This window comes from Bos grunniens, chromosome 12 (genome assembly GCF_055505025.1).
Source record: "Bos grunniens cultivar Pamir isolate PY7600 chromosome 12, Bosgru_T2T1.0, whole genome shotgun sequence".
Classification (NCBI taxonomy): domain Eukaryota; kingdom Metazoa; phylum Chordata; class Mammalia; order Artiodactyla; family Bovidae; genus Bos; species Bos grunniens.
The window spans coordinates 54,152,107-54,174,413 of NC_141176.1; the positions used below are offsets into that span (position 1 = coordinate 54,152,107).

Genomic DNA, 22,307 nt, shown 5'->3' on the forward strand with positions numbered 1-22,307 from the left:
TGGTGTGTGTGGCCCTGTGTATTTTTAACATAAATCTCTTCAATTCTTTCTGTAAATTATTGGAAAATGATCAAATGATTTTTTTTCTCTACAATCTCTGAATGAATTTAGCTTTGTGTAACTAGGTTTTGTTGTGTCAGAGGGGATTTTTTTTTTTGCAAGAACTAGTAGCAGATTCTCTTAATAACTTAAAGTTATATTTCAAAATTCGTATTTGCAATATTTAGTATATTTGGACTATTTCGTGACTGTGATTGTAATAGAAAAAAAAGTGTTCTTTTGTATTCATGACGATTCTGAGTATAGTCGGCATGGGATTAAATAAAAGAAGATTTCTAACTGCTCCAGAATTCCTGTTTATATGTACTTTATGAAAAGGTTTCTTGAGGGACTTTTATTTTCTGATTCTTTATCAATTTTATTTCTCTATGTATTATGTGGTGCATTACTGCTATTATTCTTGTTTATCTCTACATCACTACTGAAGACAGTATTGCATTTTCCCTAGCCTAGATTTTTTTTTTTTTATCTAGCATAAACAGCATCAAAATTTAAATATTTATGGTAGGGATCATTTTAAGAGATATTTTTTTCTTTTCCTCCTAACCACTTCTATCACAAGACCATTGTGAGAGAACAATATGAGAAAGTTAAGATAATGTTTGCCTTATTGGTGTTTTCATGCTGTTTTCTAGTTGATTTATATCATTATTTAATGCCAAAATGTGAGACCTGATAAAATAATAATGCGGAATGTTGTATGCTTGCTTGGTTTTTATTGTATCAATTTGTATTGAAAATACATAAAATATTTAAAAAATAATAATGCAAAAATTAATTAGGTCTGATGAACACTGGGGTGTTTATCTTGACAGTCCCTGAATAACTGTGTTTTGATTCTGGGGAGAATGCACTGTTGACTTGGGAGAAATGAAGACTTGGTTGGAGGGAGATTAAAATAACAACTGTCACCTCTCACCCCCAAGTGTTTTAATTTCCTACAAGAATCCCATGGAGGGTTTATGGGTTGTCAAAGTGCTTGTTATAGATAACTCAACAATATTCATTACAGACCATTTCCTAAGTGCTTTTCCCCTGCATTATCCAACATCATCCTCACACCATCTCTGAGAAGCAGAAACTAAACCTCATGTTGGAATGACCAACCATTAGCCCCACAGCCAATTAACAGCAGTATCTGACTGCAAATTCTGGGATGTATGCTTTTACTGGGTGGCAATTGTTGCTGTCGCTCAGTCGTATCTGGTTCTCTGCGACCCCATGGACTGTAGCACGCCAGCCTTCCCTGTCCTTCACTATCTCCCATAGTTTGCTCAAACTCATGTCCATTGAGTTGGCGATGCCATCCAACCATCTCATCCTCTGTCACCCTCTTCTCCTCCTGCCTTCAATCTTTCCCAGCATCAGGGGCTTTTCCAATGAGCTGGCTCTTTGCATCAGGTGGCCAAAGTATTGGAGCTTCAGCTTCAGCATCAGTCCTTCCAATAAATATTCAGAGTTGATTTCCTTTAGTATTGACTTGTTTGACCTCCTTGCAGTCCAAGGGACTCTGGGTGGCAGGGCCTATGCTAAGTGCTTTATGAATTTTCTATACAATTCTCACACTGGTAATGACCAGGGTTCTCGACCTTCCCCAATCAATAGAAATTGACTAGAGACCAGACATGAAATTCAGGCTTTATCGGGTCTTGGATGGTTTAGGTGGTGCTGTGTGCAGGGGACACGTACAATACCCTGATTTTGCTCCAGACTCTTCAAATGTGGCAGTTGGGTTCTTTGGTGGTTTTTTCCCTTCTTCTTTTTTCGGTCTGTTTGTATCTTCAGTCCAGAATTTTCCCCGACTGCACAAGCATGCAGTTATTTTTCAGTCCTGTGTAGTTTATTTGTATTTTGCTGCTTTAGAGGTGAGTCCAGGTACAAGCATTGCGGCACTGCAGCAAGGGTCCCAGATCCCAGCCTGTCTCAACACCAGTTTTCCAAGATGGTGTTACTGTGTTCACTTCAAAATGATCAGATCAAAGATGAGTGAGGTCAAGAGCCATGCCCAACACGGCGCACTTCCTGATACTGGATCAGAACTGAGACACACCTAAGGCTGCATTAAAACTCCATACTGCCTCTGTGTCCTTTCCACTGGCTTCCAAGGGAAACCTCACCATGTATTATCCACGTGTAGTTCTTCTAATCCGCCATTCTATACCAACATTCCTCAGACCCACAGTTAGAATTATTAAAGGCATGTGAGTTAGCCCCTGTGCCTTCATGCGGGTTAAAAAGGAGCCAGACTTGGAATCTTTTATTACAGTTTCTTTTTGCCTATAAAAAATGCTAAAGAAGAAGTTCTTTTCAGATCTATGTAGTAAGACATATTAGTGATTATTTGTGATAGTGCGTTGCCTCAGTTAAAGCAAAAGAAACAGACTTCAGCTGTGAAAGGAGAATATAAACTAATAATGACGACCATTCATCCTGCTCCTGCGGGGCACAGATGAGGGACAATGGAAGCATACGCTAAGAACGAGAGATAAAACCTTTATTATTACAGCACTTGTAATACAGCAGAGCAGATTGAATCTCCACGTGGCTTCACTGTGTGTTGTATACCACAAGAGAAATCCTGCTCTTATTGGGGCATTTTGTATTTTCCATCGCCTTGATGCAATCCTCGTTCTGCTGCTGCCGCCAAGTCACTTCAGTCGTGTCCGACTCTGTGCAATCCCATAGACGGCAGCCCACCAGGCTCCCCGTCCCTGGGATTCTCCAGGAAAGAACACTGGAGTGGGTTGCCATTTCCTTCTCCAATGCATGAAAGTGAAAAGTGAAGGTGAAGTTGCTTAGTCGTGTCCGACTCTTTGCGACCACATGGACTGCAGCCTACCAGGCTCTTCCGTCCATGGGATTTTCCATCAAGAGTACTGGAGTGGGTTGCCATTGCCTTCTCTGATCCTAGTTCTATAAGTGTATTAAATATCTATAATTAGAGAATTTTAAATCATCAGGGAATATTTTTGCTTCCAGCCAAAATAGAATAATAAGGATCAGATGTATCTTCCCACCTCAAACTAACTAAACCAGACAAAATACTTAAAATAACAAAGGACAATAATCCATAAGCAAAGAAATGAAGTGGGTTCTATGATTGTTCCAGCTAACTGCATGGACAGAGTCTCTAGACTCTGAATCAGAAGAGAGGAGCTGTCACAGACTTAGAAAAGAAACTTCTGATTGCCTGGGGAGAAGGGATAGTTAGGGACTTTGGGCATGTCATGTGCACACTGCTGTCTATGAAACAGATAACCAGCAAGGAACTCTGCTGAATGAACAGAGTTCATTACATAGCTCAATGAACTCTGCTCAGTGTTATATATGTGCCAGCCTGGATGGGAGGGGTGTTTGGGGGGAATGGATACACGTATGTGTATGGTTTAGTCCTTTCCCTGTTCACCTGAAACAACCACAACATTTTTAATTGGCTATGCCCCAATACAAAATGAAAAGTTTAAAATTTGGAAAAAAAGGAATAAAAATTTAAGTGGTTAAAAAAAATGAGAGGAACCCAAGTTTTAACTGGCAGGCTCTCTGAATTGAGGAGACAGATCTGTAAGTCTGGGGAGACCAAGGAGGCTGGGATTCATAGGAGAGACAATTTGAGAAAGAATTTCAGAGATTTGCAGAGAGTCCTCTTTGAGGATTCATGCTTATGAAGAAACTTCCCACAACTGGGGAAAGGACCACCTGGAAGAACTGGAGAGAAAAACGCCTGGAGTACCCGCAGGGCTAGGAATATGCCTGTTTCCACAAGCTAGACCAGAAAACATACTAATTCATGGAGTATCAGTAGATTATTCAGATGAGATTTATCTCAGTGGTGTGGAAAAATTAGCCCTAGCCCTAAACTATATAGAACTCTGATCTCAACTAACAAATACCAAAAGCAAGACCTGAAAAGATCAGATTATTTTCATGTGACTTAACTTTGCCCCAGAACAAAGCTCAAGAATATTTACTATTTATATTAACACAAAATATCCAGCATCACACAAGGGAAAAGTCACAATGTCTGGCATCTTGAGGTTACCAGGCATACAAAGAATCAGAAAAATATGACCATTAATGAGGAGAAAAATCAATGACTCAAAACCTACCTAGAAATGTTAGAATAATAGACAGGAAAGTAAAATAAATTTTTACAGCTGCACCTCATGTTTAAAAGGTCAAGTTAATTAGCTGTATCAATTTTTGTCATATATGTTGAGGAACAAAATGTTTCATATACTGTTGGTGAGAATATAATGTGGTATAACCATTTTGGAAGAGTTTGGTAGTTTCTTAAAAAGTTAAACCTGCACTTTCCTTATAATCTAGCATATATATTTACCATATATTTACCCAAGAGAAAACAAGCTTATGTCTATGCAAAGATTTATATGCAAATGTTCAGTTCAGTTCAGTCGCTCAGTTATGTCTGACTCTTTGCCACCCCATGAATCGCAGTACGCCAGGCCTCCTTGTCCATCACCAACTCCCAGAGTTCACTCAGACTCACGTCCATCAGTCAGTGATGCCACCCAGCCATCTCATCCTCTGTCGCCCTCTTCTCCTCCTGCCCCCAATCCCTCCCAGCATCAGAGTCTTTTCCAATGAGTCAACTCTTCACATGAGGTGGCCAAAGTACTGGAGTTTCAGCTTTAGCATCATTCCTTCCAAAGAACACCCAGGGCTGATCTCCTTTAGAATGGACTGGTTGGATCGCCTTGCAGTCCAAGGGACTCTCAAGAACCTTCTCCAACACTACAGTTCAAAGCCTCAGTTCTTCGGTGCTCAGCCTTCTTCACAGTCCAACTCTCGCATCCATACATGACCACTGGAAAAACCATAGCCTTGACTAAACGGACCTTTGTTGGCAAAGTAATGTCTCTGCTTTGCAATATGCTATCTAGGTTGGTCATAACTTTCCTTCCAAGGAGTAAGCGTCTTTTAATTTCATGGCTGCAATCACCATCTGCAGTGATTCTGGAGCCTGAGAAAATAAAGTCTGACACTGTTTCCACTGTTTCCCCATCTATTTCCCATGAAGTAATGGGATCAGATGGCGTGATCTTAGTTTTCTGAATGTTGAGCTTTAAGCCAACTTTTTCACTCTCCACTTTCACTTTCATCAAGAGGCTTTTTATTTCCTCTTCACTTTCTGCCATAAGGGTGGTGTCATCTGCATATCTGAGATTATTGATATTTCTCCCGGCAATCTTGATTCCAGCTTGTGCTTCTTCCAGCCCAGCGTTTCTCATGATGTACTCTGCATATAAGTTAAATAAGCAGGGTGACAATATACAGCCTTGACATACTCCTTTTCCTATTTGGAACCAGTCTGTTCTTCCATGTCCAATTCTCACTGTTGCTTCCTGACCTGCATACAGGTTTCTCAAGAGGCAGGTCAGGTGGTCTGGTATTCCCATCTCTTTCAGAATTTTCCACAGTTTATTGTTTCCACACAGTCAAAGGCTTTGGCATAGTCAATAAAGCAGAAATAGATGTTTTTCTGAAACTCTCTTGCTTTTTCAATGATCCAGCGGATGTTGGCAATTTGATCTCTGGTTCCTCTGCCTTTTCTAAAACCAGCTTGAACATCTGGAAGTTCATGGTTCACGTATTGTTGAAGCCTGGCTTGGAGAATTTTGAGCATTACTTTACTAGTGTGTGAGATGAGTGCAGTAGCTTAATCTGTAGGAGCAAAACCCTGGGAAAAAATCTTAATGTCCATCAACAAATGAATGGATAAATAATTCTGGTATGTCCATATAATGGAGTACTACTCAGCAAAGAATAAGAATTAGCTATTGATATATGCAACAAAAATGGATGTCTCTCAAAATAATTGTGCAGGGTAAAAGACGCCAAAAAATGAGTATATATTGTATGACTTCATATAGTACCTCATACTGTATGATCCCATTTATTTAAAACTTAGAAATTGAAAACTGATCTATAATGACAGAAATCAGATAACTGGTTGCCTAGGAGTTGGGGAGCTTCCCAGGTAGCTCAGCTGGTAAAGAATCCGCCTGCAATGCAGGAGACCCCACTTTGATTCCTGGGTCAGGAAGTTCCTCTGGACAAGGGATAGGCTACCCACCCCAGTACTCTTGAGCTTCCTTGGTGGTTCAGATGGTAAAGAATCTGCCTGCAATGCCAGACAGTCCCAACCCATCGATCCCTGGGTTGGGAAGATCTCCTGGAGGAGGCCCTGGCAACCTACCCTAGTATTCTTGCCTGGAGAATCCCCTGGGCAGAGAATTGTCCATGGGGTCACAAAGAGTTGGATATGATTTGGCAACTAAGCACATAGGACAGCAGTGGGGAAGGATTATAGCAGGCATGAGGAAATTTGGGGGATATCTAACTGGATTATGGTCATGTTTTCATGGGTGTATAGATATATTAACACATCAGTTATAAATTTTAATTATGTACACTTTACTATATGTCAATTATACCTCAGTGAAGCCATTAAAAAACTCCAAGAACAAAAAGTATAAACAAAAATAAATAACAAACGAATCTTTTTAAAAAATCAGTATTTTCAGCTGTTTAGCATTTTATGAACTCGTGTCCACTTTTGTACATGAAGATCTTGTCCCTTCTTAGAATTACCTTTTGTTATGTTTTCCATTTATAAGATGACTTAATGACAATGTGAGACCCTCTAGATATGTGACATTTTTCTTTTTTTAAGTTTTCTGCTTTTGGAGTTCTCACTCCTCTCATTGCTAGAAATTATTTAGACTTGGCCTAGGTAGACTGGTTCCAAATAGGAAAAGGAGTACGTCAAGGCTATATATTGTCTGCTTATTTAACTTACATGCAGAGTACATCATGAGAAGCGCTGGACTGGAAGAAGCACAAGCTGGAATCAAGATTGCCGGGAGAAATATCAATAACCTCAGATATGCAGATGACACCACCCTTATGGAAGAAAGTGAAGAAGAACTAAAAAGCCTCTTGATGAAAGTGAAAGAGGAGAATGAAAAAGTTGGCTTAAAGCTCAACATTCAGAAAACTAAGATCATGGCATCTGGTCCCATCACTTCATGGGAAATAGATGGGGAAACAGTGGAAGCAGTGTCAGACTATTTTTTTGGGCTCCAAAGTCACTGCAGATGGTGATTGCAGCCATGAAATTAAAAGACGCTTACTCCTTGGAAGAAAAGTTATGACCAACCTAGATAGCATATTCAAAAGCAGAGATATTACTTTGCCAACAAAGGTCCATCTAGTCAAGGCTATGGTTTTTCCAGTGGCCATGTATGGATGTGACAGTTGGACTGTGAAGAAAGCTGAACGCTGAAGAATTGATGCCTTGAACTGTGGTGTTGGAGAAGGTTCTTGAGAGTCCCTTGGACTGCAAGGCGATCCAACCAGTCCATTCTAAAGGAGATCAGCCCTGGGTGTTCTTTGGAAGGAATGATGCTAAAGCTGAAATTCCAGTACTTTGGCCACCTCATGTGAAGAGTTGACTCATTGGAAAAGATTCTGACGCTGGGAGGGATTGGGGGCAGGAGGAGAAGAGGGCGACAGAGGATGAGATGGCTGGATGGCATCACTGACTCGATGGACATGGGTTTGGTTGAACTCTGGGAGTTGGTGGACAGGGAGGCCTGGCATGCTGCAATTCATGGGGTCGCAAAGAGTCCGACACGACTGAGCAACTGAACTGAACTGAACTGAAATGAGGACATTTCCTTCCTCTTTTTTTTTTTTTTAGATTTGTATATCATAAAAATCAACAAAATAAACACCAGTGAAATATTTAATTATAAGCCTCTGTTTTTTGAGGCACTGTCTGATGTTTGGGTATATGTGTTATGTTGAGTGCATTCAATATATACTCATTATTAAAGTATTTGATCATATTTATTAGCAGATGGAGGTCAGGAACTCTAAATACATTCCCTTAGGGGAAGAAAAGACCAATGACAGAGCATGAAGAAATATAAATTAGTTTGCAAAAGCCTTCAAGATATGCAGGAAAATAATTGTTAGAGTTTTGAAAAATTAAACCAGTAAGAATAATATTAAAAGTGACGATTTTCAAAACTGGTTACGTATTAAAACAGTGTATTAAAAATACCCATGGCAGAGCCCCAGTCTGTACCAATAGAAACTCAGAATCTTTGCAGGTGAGGTCTGTGCTAGTAATTTCACGAATCTCTCCAACAGATTCTAACTTTCCTTCCAGGGTTTCAAGAGCCTCCAGTGTAGCCATACAGACAGATCATGGGCTTTTGGAAAGACCTCCTCTGCCACTTTCAACCTGAACGGCCCTGGGTGAGTGAGTGAGTGATGAAAACAGTGGTGATCCACTTTGTGCTTTGGAGTCACCTGCAGAGTTTTTAAAAATATAGGAGGTAGATCTGTCCCCCAGAGCTTCTGATTTCAGTGGACTGAGGTGTAGCCAGAGATGGAATTGTTAGTGAGAAGCTCCGATGATTGTAATTTGCAGCCAGAATAGTGAACCACTGTTCTTAGAAGTGTTTCCTCATCTGTGATGTAGGGATAATACTTCATAGCGCGCTTGTGTGTGTGTGTGTGTGTGTGTGAGAGAGAGAGAGAGAGAGAGAGAGAGAGAGAAACTTTCATGAAACAGTATGTGTTAAGCACTTAATATAGGGCTTCCTAGGTGGCGCTAGTGGTAAAGAACCTGCCTGCCAGTGCAGGTGGACATAAGAGACACAGGTTGGATTCCTGGGTCAGGAAGATCCCTGGAGGAGCACATGATCATGGAGTCATGAAGAGATGGACATGAATGAACACTCACATGCAAAACTTTACTTAGTTACTCAGTTATGAGTTGGTCCTGATGGAGCTTGCTTTCCAGACTGTGTCAAGGAAGACTCCTAGGGTTTCTGTCTTGTGAGCCTGTGCTTTCCTTCAGGCTGATTTAGTTGGATTTCAGATATCTTTCTTGAAGCAATCTCTGGGTCTACTATCAGATGACAGTATTCACTGATTTCTGAAACTGCATGAACAGTTAACACGGGGATAAAAAAATGATCTTAAGTGATGGAAGAATTGAATTTGGAGGAATCACCTTACTGAAGAAAACATATATACAGTGCTTAATGGAGTCAGAGTGTCTCTTGTACTACATTGCTCATGTCATATTTTGAATTAGAATCTTGGAGGAACGATGATTCTGCCTTAGCATGTCTTCTTCAGCTTTGAAGTTGGTCCCTTGGCCCTTTCAATTGTGGAGTCCTTAATCCAAGCTTTATTTAGGCTTGGAAGATGATAAGGGGTTGAGTGTTTCTTGCAATAAAAATTGTGCTTTCTGGGAGTTTTGTTTTTAACTCTCAAATGATAGTGTAAAGACAAATATGAATTAAAAATAAGACGCTCAGTTCTCCCTGTTGATAATAAGGGAAAAGATTTTCCTCCCCTCTTTTTTTCTTTGAACCTTTACTTGAGAAAACTTGTAATTCTATAGACTTTCTCTTCTCTTTGAGAAAACTTGTAATTGTATGGACTTTGAAATGGATATAAATGCTTTTGAAGACTAGATTGGCATTTTGTCAGCTTTGTGACCTGGGAATGTCTTTGTCGAGGACTGGAGAGCCATCTCTTTGAAATGTAAACATCAAGAGAGCTTAGAGCCCCAGTCTCCCGGTTACTGTAGGAGGTAGAGCCTTGCTTACAGTGGGCGCTTTGCTTGAACTTGAACTTAAATCAGTACCTTCCATTCAAAAAAGATGAGAAGTTATTTTCCACTGGATAAAACTACTTAGTTAACACTGATTGTCATCCCAATTACCAGGTGAAGTCTGGATGGTAACTTGAGAAGATGTGTGCAATGGGTTATAACTGCCTGGCTACACAAAAGGGTAAAATTTCCTTCTGTCTTTTCGTATCTTAGTAGATATCCTCTGATGGACAGCACATTCTGGTTTAATGCTATCTCAATAAGAAAAGTGTTTGCTTGTGTTTTATTTTTTTTTCTCTACTATATTCATAGAGAGGATTAGAAATCAGAAGAATATTTTGTTTTTATTTTCACTCCTCCAACCTAATTTTCTAGTAAATAACCAAATTACTGACATATTTTGGTTTCTAAAATCTCCTTTCAAACATTCATGAGTGATCCACTTCTGTTGACTATTCTAAATGACTTTTTGCTCTTAAAAGTGGAGTTAATATTTGAAGACTAGATTGTCCCCACTCTTAGGGATAATTCTAAACACTGCACTTTTGTAATAATATTTTGTTATTTTAAAATGTTATACTAATGAACTAAGGATAATCACTGAAAGATTTAAGTGTTATTAAAATTCTGTTGGTATAGGTATTCATTTGCTAAGGTTACCATACAAAGAATACTCAAACTACCACACAATTGCACTCATCTCACACGCTAGTAAAGTAATGCTCAAAATCCTCCAAGCCAGGCTTCAGCAATATGTGAACCGTGAACTACCAGATGTTCAAGCTGGTTTTAGAAAAGGCACAGGAACCAGAGATCAAATTGCCAACATCCGCTGGATCATCAAAAAGGCAAGAGAGTTCCAGAAAAACATCTATTTCTGCTTTATTGACTATGCCAAAGCCTTTGACTGTGTGGATTACAATAAACTGTGGAAAATTCTGAAAGTGATGGCAATATGAGACCACCTGACCTGCCTCTTAAGAAACTTGTATGCAGGTCAGGAAACAACAGTTAGAACTGGACATGGAAGAACAGACTGGTTCCAAATAGGAAAAGGAGTATGTCAAGGCTGTATATTGTCACCCTGCTTATTTAACTTATATGTAGAGTACATCATGAGAAACGCTGGGCTGGAAGAAGCACAAGCTAGAATCAAGATTGCCGGGAGAAATATCAATAATCTCAGATATGCAGATGATACCACACTTACGGCAGAAAATGAAGAACTAAGGAGCCTCTTGATGAAAGTGAAAGTGGAGAGTGAAAAAGTTGGCTTAAAGCTCAACATTCAGAAAACTAAGATCATGGCATCTGGTCCCATCACTTCCTTCACTCAGACTTTATTTTGGGGGGCTCCAAAATCAGATGGTGACCGCAGCCATGAAATTAAAAGGCACTTACTCCTTGGAAGGAAAGTTATGACCAACCTAGACAGCATATTAAAAAGCAGAGACATTACTTTGCCAACAAAGGTCCATCTAGTCAAGGCTATGGTTTTCCCAGTGGTCATGTATGGATGTGAGAGTTGGACTATAAAGAAAGCTGAGCGCTGAAGAATTGATGCTTTTGAACTACGGTGTTGGAGAAGACTCTTGAGTGTCTCTTGGACTGCAAGGAGATCCAACCAGTCCATCCTAAAGGAGATCACTCCTGAATGTTCATGGGAAGGACTGATGCTGAAGCTGAAGCTCCAATAGTTTGGCCACTTGATGTGAAGAGCTGACACACTGGAAAAGACCCTGATGCTGGGAAAGATTGAAAGGCGGGAGAAGGAGATGACAGAGGATGTGATGGTTGGATGGCATCACCGACTCAATGGACATGAGTTTGAGTAAAAACTCCAGGAGTTGGTGATGGACAGCAAGGCCTGGCGTGCTGCAGTCCATGGGGACGCAAAGAGCCGGACACGACTGAGCGACTAAACTGAACTGAACTGTAGGTATGAGTTTGCTAAGGCTGCCATAACAAAGTACTGAGTGGTTTACAAAGCAGAAGTTTATTTTCTCACAGTTCTTCAGGCTAGAAGTCCAACATACAGATGTCTGCAGAGTTGGTTTCTTCTGAGGCCTCTCTTCTTGGCTTGCAGATGGCCGCGTTCCCTCTGTGTTCTCTCAGGACCTTCCTTCTGTGTCTGTGTCCTAATATCCTCTTCCACAAGGACACCAGTCAAATTGGATTAGGCCCCACATTAATGACTTCATTTTAACTTATTATTACCTCTTTGTTGTTGTTTGTTGTTCAGTCACTCAGTTGTATCCAACTCTTTCCAACCCCATGGACTGTAGCGTGCCAGGCTCCTTTGTTCACGGAACTCTCCAGGCAAGAATAGTAGAGTGGGTTGCCATGTCTTTCTCCTTGGGATCTCCTCCACCCCGGGATTGAACTCAGGCCTTCTGCATTGCAGACTCTTTACCATCTGAGCCACCAAGGAAGCTAATTACCTCTTTAAAGACTTGATTTCCAATGATGGCCATATTCTGAGGTATAGCAGGTTGGGACTTCAACCTAAGAAGTGGAGCAGACACAAGTCAGTTCAAAACAGTGTATACATTCAAGTTGCTATTCAAATATGTGCAAAGGTAGTTTGATCAAAGCACCTGGGAGACCAGAATGCGACTGTCATTTGAAATAACGTTTATGAGATTAGCATTCAGCATTCTACTTGTCTTAGTCACCAAAACCAACATTTCCAAATTTAGACCCCATATTTCATTGTTTATGTAAGAAACCAGGATTGGTTTTGAATAACTCTTAGTTCCTTCAAAGGAGGGAAAATGCATTTTATGAAAAAGTATACCTCAAATTTTCTGAAAACATACCCCAAGTTTTTTTTTTTTTTTTTTTGCAGCCTCAAGTTGGCACAGTCAGTTACCTCTGAAAAGGGACAGACTCAAAGGTCTTTGTTGTCAGCTCTACCCTAAATCACATGCCTGGGAAGGTAGCCCCCTGGATAGTACTTATGGCCCCTAATTGGAACTCAGTTCTCTAGAAGTTCACTACTGAGTGGATGTGGGAAGAGATAACAGGTGGACACATTTTTGACCTTGGCATATACTGGCATTCATGAAGAAATCAGCGCCTCCTCCCAGGCACATCTTGGTGACTTGCAGAGTGACTTGGCACCATGTCTGACCCTTGGAGGGAGGAGGAGAAGGATGAAGAAAGGCTAAAAGGTGGACGTACTTTCTCCTCAGACGTTCTATTTGTCTCCTTCCATGAGATTTATTTTTGGCACACAGAAGAGCTTTTCCATAGGGGGACCATTTTAAAATTGCTTGTGAAGAGCCGGCTTCCTTCCAAGAGGAAATGTAACCTTGTCTTCATCTGGCACATCAGATCAATGTGCTGTAAAAGATCATGTTCAGTTACCTCATTTTTTTGAATTAGAATTAATGGCTCATTAGTCTTGATCATATCAATATTATAACACCACTTCCACTTGATAGAAGAAGGAGGAATGCTGGCAGAGTGCACTTAGTCCCCTGACTCTTGGTGAACAGACCACATGCCTGCCTCAGGGAAAGCCAGAGAGATCATGGAGGTGGCCCTTTTCAAACCCACCCCATTTAGGGCAAGCGTGGACCCTTGTGTCAGAGCCTCTTGGAATAAGAGTTAAAAGGTTCTAAAGGTTTGGGCCACTGGGGACATAGATCAGCATTTCCCCCACTTTTTAGCAGCAGACCCCAGTCGGGCAACCAGACACCCACAGCTTTTCTTTGGCCACATGTCAGACCATATGTTGGAAACTGGAAAAATAGACATTAAGACTCTTCTCTTGAACCTTTCTCCCATGAGGAATGTCATATGACATTCCTCAAGGAGCATATATTTCTGCAGGACTCAGAGAAACAGGCAGGTTGACTCTTGAAATAAACATAAGAAACATTGGCAAGCACAAGATGATATTAAGAATTAACCCTTTCCCAATCCCTAAAATTTGCCAGAAGAAACACCAATCAAATGGGCTCTAAAAATATGCTGTTCTGGGCTTAGTCACTCAGTCTTGTCTGACTCTTTGTGACCCCATGGACTGTAGCCCCCCAGGCTCCTCTGTCCATAGGGATTCTTCAGGCGGGAATACTGGAGTGGGTTGCCATGCTTTCTTCTAGGGGATCTTTCCAACCCAGGGATCGAACCCAGGTCTTCTGCATTGCAGGTGAATTCTTCATCATCTCAGCCTCCAGGGAAGCCCTCTAAAACTATAGCAAAGAAAAATCAAAACTACCTTTAAGAAAGGAAGCACTGGACCAGGAGTCGGGAACTCTGGCTGTGTTCTTGGCGTGGTCATTAGCTAACAGTGTATCATGAGTGGCACATGTTTGTTATTTCTTGCCTGCCTGGCATGGTTTTCCTTTAGACATTGTCCTCATTCTCACCCCACAACTGTTGGGCTGTAAACCTATGGTACTCAAGTCTGTATCTTACCTCCCTGGCCACAGTCATGGACTTGAGGATGAGTACACAACCAAGCCAGGCCACTTAGGGGCTTCCCCTGGGAATTTGCTAGATGCATCAGGAATTATGAATCGCCAGGATAATCCAAGCCAATAGCTACTCGTCTCTGTCTTTGTCATAGAAAGGCAACCCAGAGAAAGCAGACTTAAGAAACTCCAGGGTGATGCAGAGCTGGCTGGTACATATTTGAACCCCTGCAGTTGGTCACTCCGGAATCCCCTTTTAAACTGGGTAAAAGCATCCCTTTAGTTTCAGATGAGATTTGGCCACTTGGAACCTGATTATTACATTTGTATATTTGGATTCACCTCTCTGAGCCTCCCTTTCTCATTAGTGAAGGAAAATCGACAGTTTAGTAGATTTCTAAGTTTCTTTCCACCTCTGAGCATTTTTAAATTTTAAGTCTAAATCTCTCTCTCTTCTTTTTTTGAATAATTGAAGTATAGTTGATTGAGAAAGAAATGGCTACCCACTCCAGTATTCTTGCCTGGAGAATTCCATGGACCGAGGAACCTGGCGGGCTACAGTCCATGGGGTCACAAAGAGGTGGACACGGCTGAGCGACCAACGCTGTCACTACTGTCATAGTTGATTTACAGTGTGTGTTAGTTTCAGGTGTACAGCAAAGGGATTCAGTTATGTATATGTTCTTTTTCGTATTCTTTTCCATTATGGTTTATTACAAGATATTGAATATAGGTCCCCGTGTTATACAGCAGGACCTTATTGTGTGTCTATTCCCAAACTCCCAATTTATCCCTCCCCCTCCCTTATTTTCCCCTCTGGTAACAATACATTTGTTTCTGATACCTGTGAGTCCGTTTGTATTTTATCTGTGAGTTCATTTATATCATTTATTTAGATCTCTTGTAAAAGTGATATCATAGATTTGTCTTTCTCTGTCTGACTTTTGTTGTTGTTGTTCAGTCACTAAGTCACATCTGACACTTTTGTGACCTCATGGACTATAGCCTGCCAGGCTCTTCTCTTCGTGGACTTTTCCAGGCAAGAATACTGTAGTGGGTTGCCATTCCTTTCTCCAGGGGATCTTCCTGACCCTGGGATCAAACTTGTGTCTCCTGCATTGGCAGGCAGATTTTTTACTGCTGAGCCATCTTGGAAGCCAGCCTTTCCTCTAAGTCTAAATCTTTTGACACATATTCCTTAATACTTTGTTGTGACAATATAAATTTTCTAGATAGGTGAGAGATTCTTAGAAATCTCCAAAAATTTCCCTCCAATTATTTGGAACATATGGTAGTTATACCTGAAATCAATTTACCTGTACATCAACAATGAGTGAGGTATTTGATGAGAAACTTGATAGCATAAACAGGATGGGAGACTCAGGAGGGAGGGGATTTATGTATAACTATGGATGATTCGTGTTGTTGTATGGCAGAAACCAACACAATATTGTAAAGCACTTTTCCTCCAATTAAAAAAAAAAAGAAAGAAAACAGGATCAGAGAGGACCACTTAAAACCATTTAAGAATACAAACAGTTTTGTAGAAGAGAGGAAGTCATGATGAAAATCTAACATCTATTCATTCAAAGACATCAAAGTGTTAAATATAGCTATTGTATCTATTTGAAAGCAATAAATGGAGAAGGCAATGGCACCCCACTCCAGTACTCTTGCCTGGAAAATCCCATGGACAGAGGAGCCTGGTGGGCTGCAGTCCATGGGGTCACAAAGAGTTGGACACGACTGAGCAACTTTACTTTCACTTTTCACTTTCATGCATTGGATAAGGAAATGGCAACCCACTCCAGTGTTCTTGCCTGGAGAATCCCAGGGATGGGGGAGCCTGGTGGGCTGCCATCTATGGGGTTGCACAGAGTTGGACAAGACTGAAGTGACTTAGCAATAGCACTAGCAGGAAGCAATAAAACAAAATATTTTTCTAAAACCATAATTAATAATTAAGACCAGGCAATTCCACCAAGTAGTCCAACTCTCTACACCAATCAAAAAATTGAGTCAAAGTTTCATTAGGCAAATATTTTAACAAAATCTCTCTCTCTCTTTTTTTAAATCCTTTGGCAGCATGACTGCTAGCCAGCAAAGAAATAGAATTTGAATAGGCAAGAACACAATTTGCCTTGAGAAAAGAAGCTCAAGAACTTGAGGGGGTTGGTATAGATTAAGCAGTAGGATTTTTCTTTTTAATGAAAGGACAGTATCCTGAGTTTAGGCTTCTTTCATTGCTCCCTGCTCAGATTTATTAACCTTAGGCAGGGAGAAGACTGAATTAAGAAGGAATTAATAATAAATATTCTTTCTGCTCTTACCTCTTGGAGAAGCTCACAAAACTTTTGCTAATTTTTTAAATGGAATCCAGTGTGAATGGAAATGCCCCTTTTGATAGCCCTGAAAATATGACATCTTTCTGCAGAACTGGCTCAAAAGTACAGTAGCACTTAGCATTTGTAGCACTTGAAAGCAATTAATTAGCATGCTTAGCTTCTTTTTGTGGTGTTCCAGTGTTGACTTTAAAAGGAGGATACAGATGATCAAAGCATGGGAACCGTGGGCTTGTATAACAGTATGAGTTTTAGAACTCACAGCTTTCTGTTGAGTTCTGTTGGCGGGTCACCTCTGCTTCTCCACCTGGACCAGCTTTCTTTGGGAGGAATCTCATCCCTGACTCCCTTCATTATTCTCTGGATGCTTGCTTTTCTATACAGCATGTTGGCAACTCACTCACAAGGTGCCCTGAGAGTGCTTTGGCTGAGGTTTTGAAAGAATGGCCTTGCTTTAGTTGTGGGGTCTCTAATGGATTATCAGGAGCCAGAGGGTAAAAGAGGATCTATTTTCTAAAGCAAGAATGACTTAGGAAATCCCTGATGGGGAGGTTCATCTCTTGACTGTTTTGGAAAGTGTTTTCCAGTGCTGCTTTCTAAGAGGAGTTTCTGCGGTTTGAGTGCCTCTGCTGAAGATATCACAGATGCAGCATCTGATGGAGAGAGTGGATACTCGTGGGTTATCCACTTTGTGCAGCTCTGAGCAAGCAGACACAAGAAAAGTAACTGAGTTCAATTCCCAGGAACATATCTGGCAGGCTTCTTCTTCACAGGCAAAGAATGAATTCATCCAGTTAGCATTTGGAAATTCCCTGTGTAGTATGTAGTCTGGTCTAAGTTAGTAATACTCAAAACGTGAGCACGTAAGAATTACTGGGGAGCTTATTAAATTCTCAATTTTGGGTCCCATGATTCAGCAAATCTGGAGCAGGGTTTAAGAATCTGACTCCCATCTGAGGGGCTCATAAATGCCGCTTATTCCCTAACATCATTGTTGTAAGTGCTGTGGGACAGTATAAATTCCTTGCTGAAAATCACTCAGTCACAATGTCCAGATGAGGCCCAGTGGCCCACAAAAGTGACATGGATGGTGGCAAAACCCCACAGAAAACCAGGCAGGATGGTGTTGCCCAAGGATATGCAGCCACAGGAATTTCTGAGTAGTGTGGGCTACTGCTGCTGCTGCTGCTAAGTCGTGTCAGTCGTGTCCGACTCTGTGCGACCCCATAGACGGAAGCCCACCAGGCTCCTCTGTCCCTGGGATTCTCCAGGCAAGAACACTGGAGTGGGTTGCCATTTCCTTCTCCAATGCATGAAAGTGCAAAGTGAAAGTGAAGTCGCTCAGTTGTGTCCGACTCTTAGCGGCCCCATGGACTGTAGCCTAGCAGGCTCCTCTGTCCATGGGATTTTCCAGGCAAGAGTACTGGAGTGGGGTGCTATCGCCTTCTCCGAGTGTGGGCTAGACTTGGGCTTAAAGAAGTCTCTTCTAAGATTTTTAAACGTAACCTGGACTTACAGGAAATTAAATCTGATCCAACAAGTCAATTTTTTTTTTTTTTTTTAATGAGGCAAATGAGATACAGAACGGTTAAAGGACTGGCCTATAGATACTCAGCTAAGAGTTGAAGGGGGAGGATTGGAAGCAGACTTCTAACTGTGTCTATAAGCAGTCTTGGGAGGGTCTGTGCTGGATGCAAAGGAAGTGAATACATAGACTAGCATCCCATTAAAAATGCCATGGGGCACATCAACAGATGAATGGATAAAGAAGATATCCTTGGTGGTTTCCTTGGTGGTTGAGTGGTAAAGAATTTGCCTGCAATTCAGGAGCCACAGGAGACTTGGGTTCTGTCCCTGTACTGGGAAGATCCTCTGGAGGAGGGCATGGCAACCCACTCCAGTATTCTTGCCTGGAGAATCCCATGGACAGAGGAGACTTTGTGGGCTACAAGTCTATAAGGTTGCAAAGGATCAGACACAACTGAAATGACTTAGCATACATGAATATGCAGTGGAATATTACTCACCATACTGCTGCTGCTGCTAAGTCGCTCAGTTGTGTCTGACTCTGTGCGACCCCAGACGGCAGCCCACCAGGCTCCGCCGTCCCTGGGATTCTCCAGGCAAGAACACTGGAGTGGGTTGCCATTTCCTTCTCCAATGCATGAAAGTGAAAAGTGAAAGGGAAGTCTCTCAGTCGTGTCCGACTCTTATCGACCCCATGGACTGCAGCCCACCAGGGTCCTCCGTCCATGGGATTTTCCAGGCAAGAGTACTGGAGTGGGGTGCCATTGCCTTCTCCATTACTCACCATAAAAAGAATGAAATAAAATCATTTGTAGCAGCATGGATGGACTTAGAGGTTATCATACTAGGTGAAGCAAATCATCAGATCAGATCAGATCAGTCGCTCAGTCGTGTCCGACTCTTTGCAACCCCATGAATCGCAGTACGCCAGGCCTCCCTGTCCATCACCAACTCCCGGAGTTCACCCAGACTCACATCCATTGAGTCAGTGATGCCATCCAGCCATCTCATCCTCTGTCGTCCCCTTCTCCTCCTGCCCCCAATCCCTCCCAGCATCAGAGTCTTTTCCAATGAGTCAACTCTTCGCATGAGGTGGCCAAAATACTGGAGTTTCAGCTTTAGCATCATTCCTTCAGAAGCAAATCATAAAGAAAGACAAATATCATATGATACAAAGTGATACAAATGAAGTTATTTACAAAATGGAAACAGATTTACAGACATAGAAAACAAATTTAAGGTTACCAAAGGGGAAACTGGAGGCGGGATACATTAGGAGATTGGGATTAATATATATCTCTAAAATAAACAACAAGGTCCTATGTATGACACAGGTAACTATATTCAAAATCTTATAATAACCTATAATGGAAAAGAATCTGAAAAAATAATAACAAGAAAAAGAGTAAAATTATAAGAAGAATGTTACCGAACTGAATTTGGGTCCACTCACTCAACCTGCAGCAAAGCCAATCTACTGACAGCAGGTTATGATGAAGGAAGGTACAGCATTTTTCACAGGCTGTTGAGCAAGGAGAACAGGTGGCTCGTGCTCAAAAGACCAGAAGTCCCCAGTGGCTTTTAGGGAATGTTTTTTAAAGACAGTGTGAGAGAGAGGGTTGGGAGTATGTGATCACCTTGTGCACAATTCTCTGATTGGTTGATAATGAGGTAACTGGGTGCTGTTTTGGGAATCTCAATCATCAAACTTCTGGTTCCAACCTTTCTGGAGTCTACGTGTGTGCATAGCATGAAGTTAACTTCCTCCACCTGGTGGAGGTTTCAGTATCTGCAAAACAACTGAAGGATAAGGCTCAGGATAATATCCATAACCCTTGAAGAGGAATTAAAGCTCCTTTAATGGCTAAACGTATTATTTTGTCTGCTTTACTACTTTCCTTTGTTTTTGCATTTTCTCACTTCTCTGATAAAATTTCTCTTTGGAACTTGGGGGAAGGCTTAGGAAACTAAAGCTTTTCTGTGGGCAAGAGATGAAGATATCTGCCCCAGGAAAGATCCCACAGTATTCTACTTAGTTTCAAGAAGAAAGAAAAGGGCTGATGGTAATGATCATTTAATGTGTTTTTTAATTTACTGAACATTTTGTAAGATTTTCCTTCTTGCTCCTTGTGAATTCTTTAAGTCAGGTAAGAGTAGAATCTCAGTTATACCACTGCCATGATATGAATTGACTGTTGAAGTTATGACTTAGTTAATTGTTTATTTATGACTTAGTATTTTGGTGAATATCATTACCATTTATTTCCTTACTAATACCACTACCAACTAAAATACCCGAATAGCACTAGTATTTGAGATCAGGACCCCTGGTTTCTAGGTGATCACCCAGGAATCTGGAAAATGTGATTTGTTTAAAGTCCCAGAGATAAATCCTCTAATCCTCCCCCATCACTTCCTCCCAACCTCCTTCCCCATCTTTCTCTTCTCCATCAGTTCCTCTGGCTATGAACATCTTTTAAAATAAAATTCTTTTTGAAAAACTCCTAGTTTCCTTTCTCTTCTTTGAGCATATTCTGTGCCTTCCATTTTGTTTAGAACCAATTGCAAAACTCATCTTTGACTCATGTTGGAGACAAAAGCCCTAAACTAGATTATATGAACATACTCTCTTTCACTCTTGCTTTCTGATCAGTGTCTTGTGGGCCTGATTTGTTATTTGAGTAGATTTACTGGGTGTTTTTAAAATCCTGTAGCTTTCATAAACTGCACCCCTTGTCAGGTGCTAAAAGCCCTCTTAGCCAACCAAAATGCAGGTGGCTGTGTTCTGGCCAGGTCTGGTTAGTGGGATATAAAATCAAAATATGTGAAGGCTGGAAGAAAGGAAAGATTCCTTAGTATTAGTCACAGCTTTTTCTGAAAGCAAAAGGCCCAAGAAAAGAAACTAACTGTGTTCCGAGTGGAGTTTAAGTACCTGATTCCCGCTGTGAACAGTGATATATGGTTGTTTTATAAATTAGCCACATTTGAATTCTAAATCACTATAGGTGCAGCACAACCTTTGATATAAGACTAAGCTTATTTTTCAACAAACAAAATAATTGCTTAACATTGGTGAGTTGGTGGGAGGGGGAGGGGAGAGTCTATTTTTGAGGCACAATACCTGCTACCTAGATAATATTCCTAATACCTGACAGTACAAAATAATGGTATTGATAAGATGAATAAATCTGATCTTGGCTATTATATGTCAAATTGGTAGAAGACAAATTTTCATGCAAGGATGCAGAAAAGTAATAAACCTGCTTACAGAACAAATTTAATGGTTTCTAAGCCTATATATATTTCTAATAATTGTTTATACTTTTAATTTAATACTATTATTCTTAGCAGGAAGCTTGTTTCAAGTTGTGGAGAGACTGGAATAAAACCAAAGAATCAGAAGTCTCTAAAAAGGCAGTTTCCAAGCGAATTTACCATGGTTAGATACAATTCTAGCGTGTTCACTTCTTTGTCTCAAAGATTTTCTTGTAAATAAATTCTGGATAGACTTTGATAGCTCTTCCCCACGCTCCCTGGATGTGGGAGGTGAAAAGAGAAGAGGACTAAGTCTTGGAGAATTTATATATATATATATATATATATATTTTGGTTTATTGCTAGAGACATCTCCGCAATTTATACTCATACATTTTAGCTGTAGTTTAAGTTAAAATATCAAACCTCAACCTGATGGTGTGTTCAAAAATCAAATAAGTCCTTGAGAGCAGTCAGTAGAGTGTTTCTAGAAGAGTCAAAGGAGGCATTAAGCAGTCAAGATAATTATTGCTGGCTGCTCTTTGGGGCTGAGAAATTAACGTGGCCTTGCCTAGCTGGCCCATCACACCCTCCGCTTCAATATCACTTCTCCAGGCTCTCAGACGGAAAGCCCAGAGTTAGGCTTTACAAAGCAAGTCTGCAATCTGTTGGCAATCCAGCGTGGAATGCTCCTGCTCCCGGCTGAGGCTCTGCCTCTTCTGGGGGTATATAAAACCCTCTTGTCTCCAGGATTGCCAAGTCAGCACTTCCCAGGAGCACTTAGAACTGCATCCCTCACCTCTCCGTCAACAACAGAAAGACCTAAATACTGGTAATGGCATCATAGGGGTAACGGGGGACATGAGAAAGGGTTTCAGGATACACTTTACCAGAGCGAGTCAATGTGAATGGGATGCTGCCTTCCAAAGCAAGGTAAAGCCGAGTCACGGGGACTCTGCTCACTTGTGCTATTAATATCCCAGCGGCTCTCGCGCTCTGCAAGGGTATGGGGCACGGCTGGTGCATTAGCTCCTCGTGGAGCCG

General features: G+C 41.1%; 1 long non-coding RNA gene across 5 annotated transcripts in view; it reads left to right on the top strand.

The window, feature by feature from the left end:
- The window catches only part of LOC147361782 (uncharacterized), a 108,517-nt gene that overhangs the window by 56,329 nt on the left and 29,881 nt on the right, over window positions 1-22,307 (top strand). For 2 of the 5 annotated variants that reach the window (XR_015137631.1, XR_015137635.1), the window contains 2 exons: window positions 8,258-8,346; window positions 12,567-13,122. This is a non-coding gene — a long non-coding RNA (uncharacterized LOC147361782). Of the gene's footprint in view, window positions 1-8,257; window positions 8,347-9,832; window positions 9,900-12,566; window positions 13,123-22,307 lie in introns of those variants that run through there. The other 3 variants (XR_015137633.1, XR_015137632.1, XR_015137634.1) reach the window with 2 other exon arrangements.